The following is a 14,648-nucleotide window of genomic DNA, read 5'->3' as shown; positions in this document are numbered from 1 at the left end:
TGTGGCTGCTTTACTATGACTACGATACTAGCAGTGTGGCTGCATCACTATAACTACGATACTAGCAGTGTGGCTGCTTTACTATGACTACGATACTAGCAGTGTGGCTGCGTTACTATGACTACGATACTAGCAGTGTGGCAGCATTACTATAAATACGATACTAGTAGCGTGGCTGCATTACTATACCTACAATACTAGCAGCGTGGCTGCATTACTATACCTATGATAATACTAGTGTGGCTGCATTACTATAAATAAGATACTAGCAGCGTGGCTGTATTACTATAACAACGATACTAGCAGTGTGGCTGCATTACTATAACTACAATACTAGCAGCGTGGCTGCATTACTATACCTATGATAATACTAGTGTGGCTGCAGTACTATAAATACGACACTAGCAGCATGACTGCTTTACTATCGCTAAAATACTAGCAGCGTGGCTGTATTACTATAACTATGATTCTAGCAGCGTGGCTGCTTTATCATAACGATAATACTAGCAGCGTGGCTGCATTACAATAACTACGATAGTAGCAGTGTGGCTGCTTTCCTACGATACTAGCAGTGTGGCTGCAATACTGTGACTACGATACTAGCAGCGTGGCTGCATTACTATAACTACAATACTAGCAGCGTGGCTGCATTACAATAAATACAATACTAGCAGCGTGGCTGCATTACTATAACTACAATACTAGCAGCGTGGCTGCATAACTATAACTACGATACTAGCAGCCTGGCTGCATAGCTATGCCTACAATACGAGCAGCGTGGCTGATATACTATAACTACGATACTAGCAGCGTGGCTTTTTAACTGTCACTACAATACAAGCAGTGTGGCTGCTTTACTATAACTACAATACTAGCAGCGTATCTGCATTACTATACTAGCACTGTGGCTGCATTACCATAACTACGATACTAGTAGCGTGGCTGTAATACTGTAACTACAATACTATCAGCGTGGCTGTATTACTATAACTACGAAACTAGCAGCGTGGCTGCATTACTGTATCTACGATCCTGGCAGTGTGGCTGCATTACTATGTCTATGATACTACTAGTGTGGCTGCACTACTATAAATAAGATACTAGCAGCGTGGCTGTATTACTATAACAACGATACTAGCAGTGTGGCTGCATTACTATAACTACAAGACTAACAGCTTGGCTGCAGTACTATAAATACGACACTAGCAGCATGACTGCTTTACTATCGCTAAAATACTAGCAGCGTGGCTGTATTACTATAACTATGATTCTAGCAGCGTGGCTGCTTTATCATAGCGATAATACTAGCAGCGTGGCTGCATTACAATAACTACGATAGTAGCAGTGTGGCTGCTTTCCTACGATACTAGCAGTGTGGCTGCAATACTGTGACTACGATACTAGCAGCGTGGCTGCATTACAATAAATACAATACTAGCAGCGTGGCTGCATTACAATAACTACGATAGTAGCAGTGTGGCTGCTTTCCTACGATACTAGCAGCGTGGCTGCATTACAATAACTACGATAGTAGCAGTGTGGCTGCTTTCCTACGATACTAGCAGCGTGGCTGCATTACTATAACTACGATACTAGCAGCGTGGCTTTTTAACTGTCACTACAATACAAGCAGTGTGGCTGCTTTACTATAACTACAATACTAGCAGCGTATCTGCATTACTATACTAGCACTGTGGCTGCATTACCATAACTACGATACTAGCAGCGTGGCTGCATTACTATAACTACAATACTAGCAGCGTGGCTGCATTACTATAACTACAATACTAGCAGCGTGGCTGCATAACTATAACTACGATACTAGCAGCGTGGCTGCATAGCTATGCCTACAATACGAGCAGCGTGGCTGATATACTATAACTACGATACTAGCAGCGTGGCTTTTTAACTGTCACTACAATACAAGCAGTGTGGCTGCTTTACTATAACTACAATACTAGCAGCGTATCTGCATTACTACACTAGCACTGTGGCTGCATTACCATAACTACGATACTAGTAGCGTGGCTGTAATACTGTAACTACAATACTATCAGCGTGGCTGTATTACTATAACTACGAAACTAGCAGCGTGGCTGCATTACTGTATCTACGATCCTGGCAGTGTGGCTGCATTACTGTCTCCACAATACTAGCAGCTTGCCTGTATTACTATAACTACGATACTAGCAGCTTGGCTTTATTACTATGACTACGATACTAGCAGTGTGGCTGCATTACTATAAATACGGTACTAGTAGCGTAGCTGCATTACTATACCTACAATACTAGCAGCGTGGCTGCATTACTATACCTACGATACTACTAGTGTGGCTGCATTACTATAAATAAGATACTAGCAGCTTGGCTGCATCACTATAACTACGATACTAGCAGCTTGGCTGCATCACTATAACTACGATACTAGCAGTGTGGCTGCATCACTATAATTACGATACTAGCAGTGTGGCTGCTTTACTATGACTACGATACTAGCAGTTTGGCTGCATCACTATAACTACGATACTAGCAGTGTGGCTGTATTACTATAACTACGATACTAGCAGCTTGGCTGCATCACTATAACTACGATACTAGCAGTGTGGCTGCATCACTATAACTACGATACTAACAGCTTGGCTGCATTACTATAACTACGATAGTAGCAGTGTGGCTGCTTTCCTACGATACTAGCAGTGTGGCTGCATTACTGTGACTACGATACTAGCAGCGTGGCTTTATTGCTATGACTACGATACTAGCAGCGTGGCTGCATTACTATAACTACAATACTAGCAGCGTGGCTGCATTACAATAACTACAATACTAGCAGCGTGGCTGCATTACTATAACTACAATACTAGCAGCGTGGCTGCATAGCTATAACTACGATACTAGCAGCGTGGCTGTATTACTATAACAACGATACTAGCAGTGTGGCTGCATTACTATAATTACGATACTAGCAGTGTGGCTGCTTTACTATGACTACGATACTAGCAGTTTGGCTGCATCACTATAACTACGATACTAGCAGTGTGGCTGTATTACTATAACTACGATACTAGCAGCTTGGCTGCATCACTATAACTACGATACTAGCAGTGTGGCTGCATCACTATAACTACGATACTAGCAGTGTGGCTGTATTACTATGACTACGATACTAGCAGTGTGGCTGCATCACTATAACTACGATACTAGCAGTGTGGCTGTATTACTATCACTACGATACTAGCAGTGTGGCTGCGTTACTATGACTACGATACTAGCAGTGTGGCTGCATTACTATAAATACGATACTAGTAGCGTGGCTGCATTACTATACCTACAATACTAGCAGCGTGGCTGCATTACTATACCTATGATACTACTAGTGTGGCTGCACTACTATAAATAAGATACTAGCAGCGTGGCTGTATTACTATAACAACGATACTAGCAGTGTGGCTGCATTACTATAACTACAAGACTAACAGCTTGGCTGCAGTACTATAAATACGACACTAGCAGCATGACTGCTTTACTATCGCTAAAATACTAGCAGCGTGGCTGTATTACTATAACTATGATTCTAGCAGCGTGGCTGCTTTATCATAACGATAATACTAGCAGCGTGGCTGCATTACAATAACTACGATAGTAGCAGTGTGGCTGCTTTCCTACGATACTAGCAGTGTGGCTGCAATACTGTGACTACGATACTAGCAGCGTGGCTGCATTACTATAACTACAATACTAGCAGCGTGGCTGCATTACAATAAATACAATACTAGCAGCGTGGCTGCATTACTATAACTACGATACTAGCAGCGTGGCTTTTTAACTGTCACTACAATACAAGCAGTGTGGCTGCTTTACTATAACTACAATACTAGCAGCGTATCTGCATTACTATACTAGCACTGTGGCTGCATTACCATAACTACGATACTAGCAGCGTGGCTGCATTACTATAACTACAATACTAGCAGCGTGGCTGCATTACTATAACTACAATACTAGCAGCGTGGCTGCATAACTATAACTACGATACTAGCAGCGTGGCTTTTTAACTGTCACTACAATACAAGCAGTGTGGCTGCTTTACTATAACTACAATACTAGCAGCGTATCTGCATTACTACACTAGCACTGTGGCTGCATTACCATAACTACGATACTAGTAGCGTGGCTGTAATACTGTAACTACAATACTATCAGCGTGGCTGTATTACTATAACTACGAAACTAGCAGCGTGGCTGCATTACTGTATCTACGATCCTGGCAGTGTGGCTGCATTACTGTCTCTACAATACTAGCAGCTTGCCTGTATTACTATAACTACGATACTAGCAGCTTGGCTTTATTACTATGACTACGATACTAGCAGTGTGGCTGCATTACTATAAATACGATACTAGTAGCGTGGCTGCATTACTATACCTACAATACTAGCAGCGTGGCTGCATTACTATACCTACGATACTACTAGTGTGGCTGCATTACTATAAATAAGATACTAGCAGCTTGGCTGCATCACTATAACTACGATACTAGCAGCTTGGCTGCATCACTATAACTACGATACTAGCAGTGTGGCTGCATCACTATAACTACGATACTAGCAGTGTGGCTGCTTCACTATGACTACGATACTAGCAGTGTGGCTGCATCACTATAACTACGATACTAGCAGTGTGGCTGTATTACTATAACTACGATACTAGCAGCTTGGCTGCATCACTATAACTACGATACTAGCAGTGTGGCTGCATCACTATAACTACGATACTAACAGCTTGGCTTCATTACTATAACTACGATAGTAGCAGTGTGGCTGCTTTCCTACGATACTAGCAGTGTGGCTGCAATACTGTGACTACGATACTAGCAGCGTGGCTTTATTGCTATGACTACGATACTAGCAGCGTGGCTGCATTACTATAACTACAATACTAGCAGCGTGGCTGCATTACAATAACTACAATACTAGCAGCGTGGCTGCATTACTATAACTACAATACTAGCAGCGTGGCTGCATTACTATAACTACAATACTAGCAGCCTGGCTGCATAACTATAACTACGATACTAGCAGCGTGGCTGCATAGCTATGCCTACAATACGAGCAGCGTGGCTGATATACTATAACTACGATACTAGCAGCGTGGCTGTATTACTTTGACTACGATACTAGCAGTGTGGCTGCTTTACTATAACTACAATACTAGCAGCGTGGCTGCATTACAATAACTACAATACTAGCAGCGTGGCTGCATTACAATAACTACAATACTAGCAGCGTGGCTGCATTACTATAACTACAATACTAGCAGCGTGGCTGCATTACTATAACTACAATACTAGCAGCGTGGCTGCATAACTATAACTACGATACTAGCAGCGTGGCTGCATAGCTATGCCTACAATACGAGCAGCGTGGCTGATATACTATAACTACGATACTAGCAGCGTGGCTGCATTACTTTGACTACGATACTAGCAGTGTGGCTGCTTTACTATGACTACGATACTAGCAGTGTGGCTGTATTACTATGACTACGATACTAGCAGTGTGGCTGTATTACTATGACTACGATACTAGCAGTGTGGCTGCATTACTTTGACTACGATACTAGCAGTGTGGCTGCATTACTTTGACTACGATACTAGCAGTGTGGCTGCTTTACTATGACACTGATACTAGCAGTGTGGCTGCATCACTATAACTACGATACTAGCAGTGTGGCTGCTTTACTATGACTACGATAATAGCAGTGTGGCTGCATCACTATAACTACGATACTAGCAGTGTGGCTGTATTACTATCACTACGATACTAGCAGTGTGGCTGCGTTACTATGACTACGATACTAGCAGTGTGGCTGCATTACTATAAATACGATACTAGTAGCGTGGCTGCATTACTATACCTACAATACTAGCAGCGTGGCTGCATTACTATACCTATGATACTACTAGTGTGGCTGCACTACTATAAATAAGATACTAGCAGCGTGGCTGTATTACTATAACAACGATACTAGCAGTGTGGCTGCATTACTATAACTACAAGACTAACAGCTTGGCTGCAGTACTATAAATACGACACTAGCAGCATGACTGCTTTACTATCGCTAAAATACTAGCAGCGTGGCTGTATTACTATACCTATGATTCTAGCAGCGTGGCTGCTTTATCATAACGATAATACTAGCAGCGTGGCTGCATTACAATAACTACGATAGTAGCAGTGTGGCTGCAATACTGTGACTACGATACTAGCAGCGTGGCTGCATTACTATAACTACAATACTAGCAGCGTGGCTGCATTACAATAAATACAATACTAGCAGCGTGGCTGCATTACTATAACTACAATACTAGCAGCGTGGCTTTTTAACTGTCACTACAATACAAGCAGTGTGGCTGCTTTACTATAACTACAATACTAGCAGCGTATCTGCATTACTATACTAGCACTGTGGCTGCATTACTATAACTACGATACTAGCAGCGTGGCTGCATTACTATAACTACAATACTAGCAGTGTGGCTGCATTACTATAACTACAATACTAGCAGCGTGGCTGCATAACTATAACTACGATACTAGCAGCGTGGCTGCATAGCTATGCCTACAATACGAGCAGCGTGGCTGATATACTATAACTACGATACTAGCAGCGTGGCTGCATTACTTTGACTACGATACTAGCAGTGTGGCTGCTTTACTATGACTACGATACTAGCAGTGTGGCTGTATTACTATGACTACGATACTAGCAGTGTGGCTGTATTACTATGACTACGATACTAGCAGTGTGGCTGCATTACTTTGACTACGATACTAGCAGTGTGGCTGCTTTACTATGACTACGATACTAGCAGTGTGGCTGCATCACTATAACTACGATAGTAGCAGTGTGGCTGCTTTCCTACGACACTAGCAGTGTGGCTGCAATACTGTGACTACGATACTAGCAGCGTGGCTTTATTGCTATGAATACGATACTAGCAGCGTGGCTGCATTACTATAACTACAATACTAGCAGCGTGGCTGCATTACAATAACTACAATACTAGCAGCGTGGCTGCATTACTATAACTACAATACTAGCAGCGTGGCTGCATTACTATAACTACAATACTAGCAGCGTGGCTGCATAACTATAACTACGATACTAGCAGCGTGGCTGCATAGCTATGCCTACAATACGAGCAGCGTGGCTGATATACTATAACTACGATACTAGCAGCGTGGCTTTTTAACTGTCACTACAATACAAGCAGTGTGGCTGCTTTACTATAACTACAATACTAGCAGCGTATCTGCATTACTATACTAGCACTGTGGCTGCATTACCATAACTACGATACTAGCAGCGTGGCTGCATTACTATAACTACAATACTAGCAGCGTGGCTGCATTACTATAACTACAATACTAGCAGCGTGGCTGCATTACTATAACTACAATACTAGCAGCGTGGCTGCATAACTATAACTACGATACTAGCAGCGTGGCTGCATAGCTATGCCTACAATACGAGCAGCGTGGCTGATATACTATAACTACGATACTAGCAGCGTGGCTGCATTACCTTGACTACGATACTAGCAGTGTGGCTGCTTTACTATGACTACGATACTAGCAGTGTGGCTGTATTAATATGACTACGATACTAGCAGTGTGGCTGTATTACTATGACTACGATACTAGCAGTGTGGCTGCATTACTTTGACTACGATACTAGCAGTGTGGCTGCTTTACTATGACTACGATACTAGCAGTGTGGCTGCATTACAATAAATACAATACTAGCAGCGTGGCTGCATTACTATAACTACAATACTAGCAGCGTGGCTGCATAACTATAACTACGATACTAGCAGCGTGGCTGCATAGCTATGCCTACAATACTAGCAGCTTGCCTGTATTACTATAACTACGATACTAGCAGCTTGGCTGTATTAGTGTCAGTACAATACTAGCAGCGTGACTGTATTACTATAACTACGATACTAGCAGCTTGGCTGCATCACTATAACTACGATACTAGCAGTGTGGCTGCATCACTATAACTACGATACTAGCAGTGTGGCTGCATCACTATAACTACGATACTAGCAGTGTGGCTGTATTACTATGACTACGATACTAGCAGTGTGGCTGCATTACTATGACTACGATACTAGCAGTGTGGCTGCATTACTTTAAATACGATACTAGTAGCGTGGCTGCATTACTATACCTACAATACTAGCAGCGTGGCCGCATTACTATACCTACGATACTACTAGTGTGGCTGCATTACTATAAATAAGATACTAGCAGCGTGGCTGTATTACTATAAAAACGATACTAGCAGTGTGGCTGCATTACTATGACTACGATACTAGCAGTGTGGCTGCATTACTATGACTACGATACTAGCAGTGTGGCTGCATTACTATAAATACGATACTAGCAGCGTGGCTGCATTACTATAACTACAATACTAGCAGCGTGGCTGCATAACTATAACTACGATACTAGCAGCGTGGCTGCATAGCTATGCCTACAATACGAGCAGCGTGGCTGATATACTATAACTACGATACTAGCAGCGTGGCTGCATTACCTTGACTACGATACTAGCAGTGTGGCTGCTTTACTATGACTACGATACTAGCAGTGTGGCTGTATTAATATGACTACGATACTAGCAGTGTGGCTGTATTACTATGACTACGATACTAGCAGTGTGGCTGCATTACTTTGACTACGATACTAGCAGTGTGGCTGCTTTACTATGACTACGATACTAGCAGTGTGGCTGCATTACAATAAATACAATACTAGCAGCGTGGCTGCATTACTATGACTACAATACTAGCAGCGTGGCTGCATAACTATAACTACGATACTAGCAGCGTGGCTGCATAGCTATGCCTACAATACTAGCAGCTTGCCTGTATTACTATAACTACGATACTAGCAGCTTGGCTGTATTAGTGTCAGTACAATACTAGCAGCGTGACTGTATTACTATAACTACGATACTAGCAGCTTGGCTGCATCACTATAACTACGATACTAGCAGTGTGGCTGCATCACTATAACTACGATACTAGCAGTGTGGCTGCATCACTATAACTACGATACTAGCAGTGTGGCTGTATTACTATGACTACGATACTAGCAGTGTGGCTGCATTACTATGACTACGATACTAGCAGTGTGGCTGCATTACTTTAAATACGATACTAGTAGCGTGGCTGCATTACTATACCTACAATACTAGCAGCGTGGCCGCATTACTATACCTACGATACTACTAGTGTGGCTGCATTACTATAAATAAGATACTAGCAGCGTGGCTGTATTACTATAAAAACGATACTAGCAGTGTGGCTGCATTACTATGACTACGATACTAGCAGTGTGGCTGCATTACTATGACTACGATACTAGCAGTGTGGCTGCATTACTATAAATACGATACTAGTAGCGTGGCTGCATTACTATACCTATGATACTACTAGTGTGGCTGCATTACTATAAATAAGATACTAGCAGCGTGGCTGTATTACTATAACAACTATACTAGCAGTGTGGCTGCATTACTATAACTACAAGACTAACAGCTTGGCTGCAGTACTATAAATACGACACTAGCAGCATGACTGCTTTACTATCGCTAAAATACTAGCAGCGTGGCTGTATTACTATAACTATGATTCTAGAAGCGTGGCTGCTTTATCATAACGATAACACTAGCAGCGTGGCTGCATTACAATAACTACGATAGTAGCAGTGTGGCTGCTTTCCTACGATACTAGCAGCGTGGCTTTATTGCTATGACTACGATACTAGCAGCGTGGCTGCATTACTATAACTACAATACTAGGAGCGTGGCTGCATTACAATAACTACAATACTAGCAGCGTGGCTGCATTACTATAACTACAATACTAGCAGCGTGGCTGCATTACTATAACTACAATACTAGCAGCGTGGCTGCATAACTATAACTACGATACTAGCAGCGTGGCTGCATAGCTATGCCTACAATACGAGCAGCGTGGCTGATATACTATAACTACGATACTAGCAGCGTGGCTTTTTAACTGTCACTACAATACAAGCAGTGTGGCTGCTTTACTATAGCTACAATACTAGCAGCGTATCTGCATTACTATACTAGCACTGTGGCTGCATTACCATAACTACGATACTAGTAGCGTGGCTGTAATACTGTAACTACAATACTATCAGCGTGGCTGTATTACTATAACTACGAAACTAGCAGCGTGGCTGCATTACTGTATCTACGATCCTGGCAGTGTGGCTGCATTACTGTCTCCACAATACTAGCAGCTTGCCTGTATTACTATAACTACGATACTAGCAGCTTGGCTGTATTAGTGTCAGTACAATACTAGCAGCGTGACTGTATTACTATAACTACGATACTAGCAGCTTGGCTGCATCACTATAACTACGATACTAGCAGTGTGGCTGCATCACTATAACTACGATACTAGCAGTGTGGCTGCATCACTATAACTACGATACTAGCAGTGTGGCTGTATTACTATGACTACGATACTAGCAGTGTGGCTGCATTACTATGACTACGATACTAGCAGTGTGGCTGCATTACTTTAAATACAATACTAGTAGCTTGGCTGCATTACTATACCTACAATACTAGCAGCGTGGCCGCATTACTATACCTACGATACTACTAGTGTGGCTGCATTACTATAAATAAGATACTAGCAGCGTGGCTGTATTACTATAACAACGATACTAGCAGTGTGGCTGCATTACTATGACTACGATACTAGCAGTGTGGCTGCATTACTATGACTACGATACTAGCAGTGTGGCTGCATTACTATAAATACGATACTAGTAGCGTGGCTGCATTACTATACCTATGATACTACTAGTGTGGCTGCATTACTATAAATAAGATACTAGCAGCGTGGCTGTATTACTATAACAACGATACTAGCAGTGTGGCTGCATTACTATAACTACAAGACTAACAGCTTGGCTGCAGTACTATAAATACGACACTAGCAGCATGACTGCTTTACTATCGCTAAAATACTAGCAGCGTGGCTGTATTACTATAACTATGATTCTAGCAGCGTGGCTGCTTTATCATAACGATAATACTAGCAGCGTGGCTGCATTACAATAACTACGATAGTAGCAGTGTGGCTGCTTTCCTACGATACTAGCAGTGTGGCTGCAATCCTGTGACTACGATACTAGCAGCGTGGCTTTATTGCTATGACTACGATACTAGCAGCGTGGCTGCATTACTATAACTACAATACTAGCAGCGTGGTTGCATTACTATAACTACAATACTAGCAGCGTGGCTGCATAACTATAACTACGATACTAGCAGCGTGGCTGCATAGCTATGCCTACAATACGAGCAGCGTGGCTGATATACTATAACTACGATACTAGCAGCGTGGCTTTTTAACTGTCACTACAATACAAGCAGTGTGGCTGCTTTACTATAGCTACAATACTAGCAGCGTATCTGCATTACTATACTAGCACTGTGGCTGCATTACCATAACTACGATACTAGTAGCGTGGCTGTAATACTGTAACTACAATATTATCAGCGTGGCTGTATTACTATAACTACGAAACTAGCAGCGTGGCTGCATTACTGTATCTACGATCCTGGCAGTGTGGCTGCATTACTGTCTCCACAATACTAGCAGCTTGCCTGTATTACTATAACTACGATACTAGCAGCTTGGCTGTATTACTGTCAGTACAATACTAGCAGCGTGACTGTATTACTATAACTACGATACTAGCAGCTTGGCTGCATCACTATAACTACGATACTAGCAGTGTGGCTGCATCACTATAACTACGATACTAGCAGTGTGGCTGCATCACTATAACTACGATACTAGCAGTGTGGCTGTATTACTATGACTACGATACTAGCAGTGTGGCTGCATTACTATGACTACGATACTAGCAGTGTGGCTGCATTACTTTAAATACGATACTAGTAGCGTGGCTGCATTACTATACCTACAATACTAGCAGCGTGGCCGCATTACTATACCTACGATACTACTAGTGTGGCTGCATTACTATAAATAAGATACTAGCAGCGTGGCTGTATTACTATAACAACGATACTAGCAGTGTGGCTGCATTACTATAACTACAAGACTAACAGCTTGGCTGCAGTACTATAAATACGACACTAGCAGCATGACTGCTTTACTATCGCTAAAATACTAGCAGCGTGGCTGTATTACTATAACTATGATTCTAGCAGCGTGGCTGCTTTATCATAGCGATAATACTAGCAGCGTGGCTGCATTACAATAACTACGATAGTAGCAGTGTGGCTGCTTTCCTACGATACTAGCAGTGTGGCTGCAATACTGTGACTACGATACTAGCAGCGTGGCTTTATTGCTATGACTACGATACTAGCAGCGTGGCTGCATTACTATAACTACAATACTAGCAGCGTGGCTGCATTACAATAACTACAATACTAGCAGCGTGGCTACATTACTATAACTACAATACTAGCAGCGTGGCTGCATTACTATAACTACAATACTAGCAGCGTGGCTGCATAACTATAACTACGATACTAGCAGCGTGGCTGCATAGCTATGCCTACAATACGAGCAGCGTGGCTGATATACTATAACTACGATACTAGCAGCGTGGCTTTTTAACTGTCACTACAATACAAGCAGTGTGGCTGCTTCACTATAACTACAATACTAGCAGCGTATCTGCATTACTATACTAGCACTGTGGCTGCATTACCATAACTACGATACTAGTAGCGTGGCTGTAATACTGTAACTACAATACTATCAGCGTGGCTGTATTACTATAACTACAAAACTAGCAGCGTGGCTGCATTACTATATGTACGATCCTGGCAGTGTGGCTGCATTACTGTCTCCACAATACTAGCAGCTTGCCTGTATTACTATAACTACGATACTAGCAGCTTGGCTTTATTACTATAACTACGATACTAGCAGCTTGGCTGTATTACTGTCAGTACAATACTAGCAGCGTGACTGTATTACTATAACTACAATACTAGCAGCTTGGCTGTATTACTGTCAGTACAATACTAGCAGCGCGGCTGCATTACTATCACTATGATACTAGCAGTGTGGCTGCATTACTATAACTACTATACTAGCAGCGTGGCTGTATTACTATAACTACAATACTAGCAGCGTGGCTGCATAACTATAACTACGATACTAGCAGCATGGCTGCATAGCTATGCCTACAATACGAGCAGCGTGGCTGATATACTATAACTACGATACTAGCAGCGTGGCTGTATCACTGTCAGTACAATACTAGCAGCGTGGCTTTTTAACTGTCACTACAATACTAGCAGCGTGGCCGCATTACCATAACTACAATACTAGTAGCGTGGCTGTAATACTATAACTACGAAACTAGCAGTGTAGCTGCATTACTATACTAGCAGTGTGGCTGCATTACCATACCTACAATACTAGTAGCGTGGCTGTAATACTGTAACTACAATAGTAGCAGCTTGGATGTATTACTATACCTACGATACTAGCAGCATGGCTGTATTACTGTCACTACAATACTAGCAGCGTGGCTGTATTACTGTCACCACACAACTAGCAGCGTGGCTGCTTTACTATAACTACAATACTAGTAGCGTGAATGTAGTACTATAACTACGATACTAGCAGCGTGGCTGCATTACTGTAACTACGATACTAGCAGCGTGAATGTAGTACTATAACTACGATACTAGCAGCGTGAATGTAGTACTATAACTATGATACTAGCAGCGTGGCTGCATTACTGTAACTACGATACTAGCAGCGTGAATGTAGTACTATAACTACGATACTAGCAGCGTGGCTGCATTACTGTAACTACGATACTAGCAGCGTGAATGTAAGTACTATAACTACGATACTAGCAGCGTGGCTGCATTACTGTAACTACGACACTAGCAGCGTGAATGTAGTACTATAACTACGATACTAGCAGCGTGGCTGTATTACAGTAACTACAATTCTAGCAGTGTGGCTGTATTACTGTAACTACGATACTAGCAGTATGGCTGTATCACTGTCACTACAATACAAGCAGTGTGGCTGCTTTACTATAACTACAATACTAGCAGCGTATCTGCATTACTATACTAGCACTGTGGCTGCATTACCATAACTACGATACTAGCAGCGTGGCTGCATTACTATAACTACAATACTAGCAGCGTGGCTGCATTACTATAACTACAATACTAGCAGCGTGGCTGCATTACTATAACTACAATACTAGCAGCGTGGCTGCATAACTATAACTACGATACTAGCAGCGTGGCTGCATAGCTATGCCTACAATACGAGCAGCGTGGATGATATACTATAACTACGATACTAGCAGCGTGGCTGCATTACCTTGACTACGATACTAGCAGTGTGGCTGCTTTACTATGACTACGATACTAGCAGTGTGGCTGTATTAATATGACTACGATACTAGCAGTGTGGCTGTATTACTATGACTACGATACTAGCAGTGTGGCTGCATTACTTTGACTACGATACTAGCAGTGTGGCTGCTTTACTATGACTACGATACTAG

General features: G+C 42.3%; 1 protein-coding gene across 1 annotated transcript in view; it reads right to left on the bottom strand.

Moving 5' to 3' along the window:
• Positions 1-14,648, bottom strand: part of hecw1a (HECT, C2 and WW domain containing E3 ubiquitin protein ligase 1a) — a gene marked incomplete at both ends in the record, with an annotated part of 140,341 nt that overhangs the window by 88,004 nt on the left and 37,689 nt on the right. The gene's annotated exons all lie outside the window — the stretch shown is intronic.

The sequence above is a fragment of the Telmatherina bonti genome (assembly GCF_933228915.1).
Source record: "Telmatherina bonti genome assembly, chromosome: 20".
NCBI classification, from domain to species: Eukaryota; Metazoa; Chordata; class Actinopteri; order Atheriniformes; family Telmatherinidae; genus Telmatherina; species Telmatherina bonti.
The sequence above is the reverse complement of the archived record's forward strand: the minus strand, read 5'-3'. Positions and strand labels throughout refer to the sequence as shown.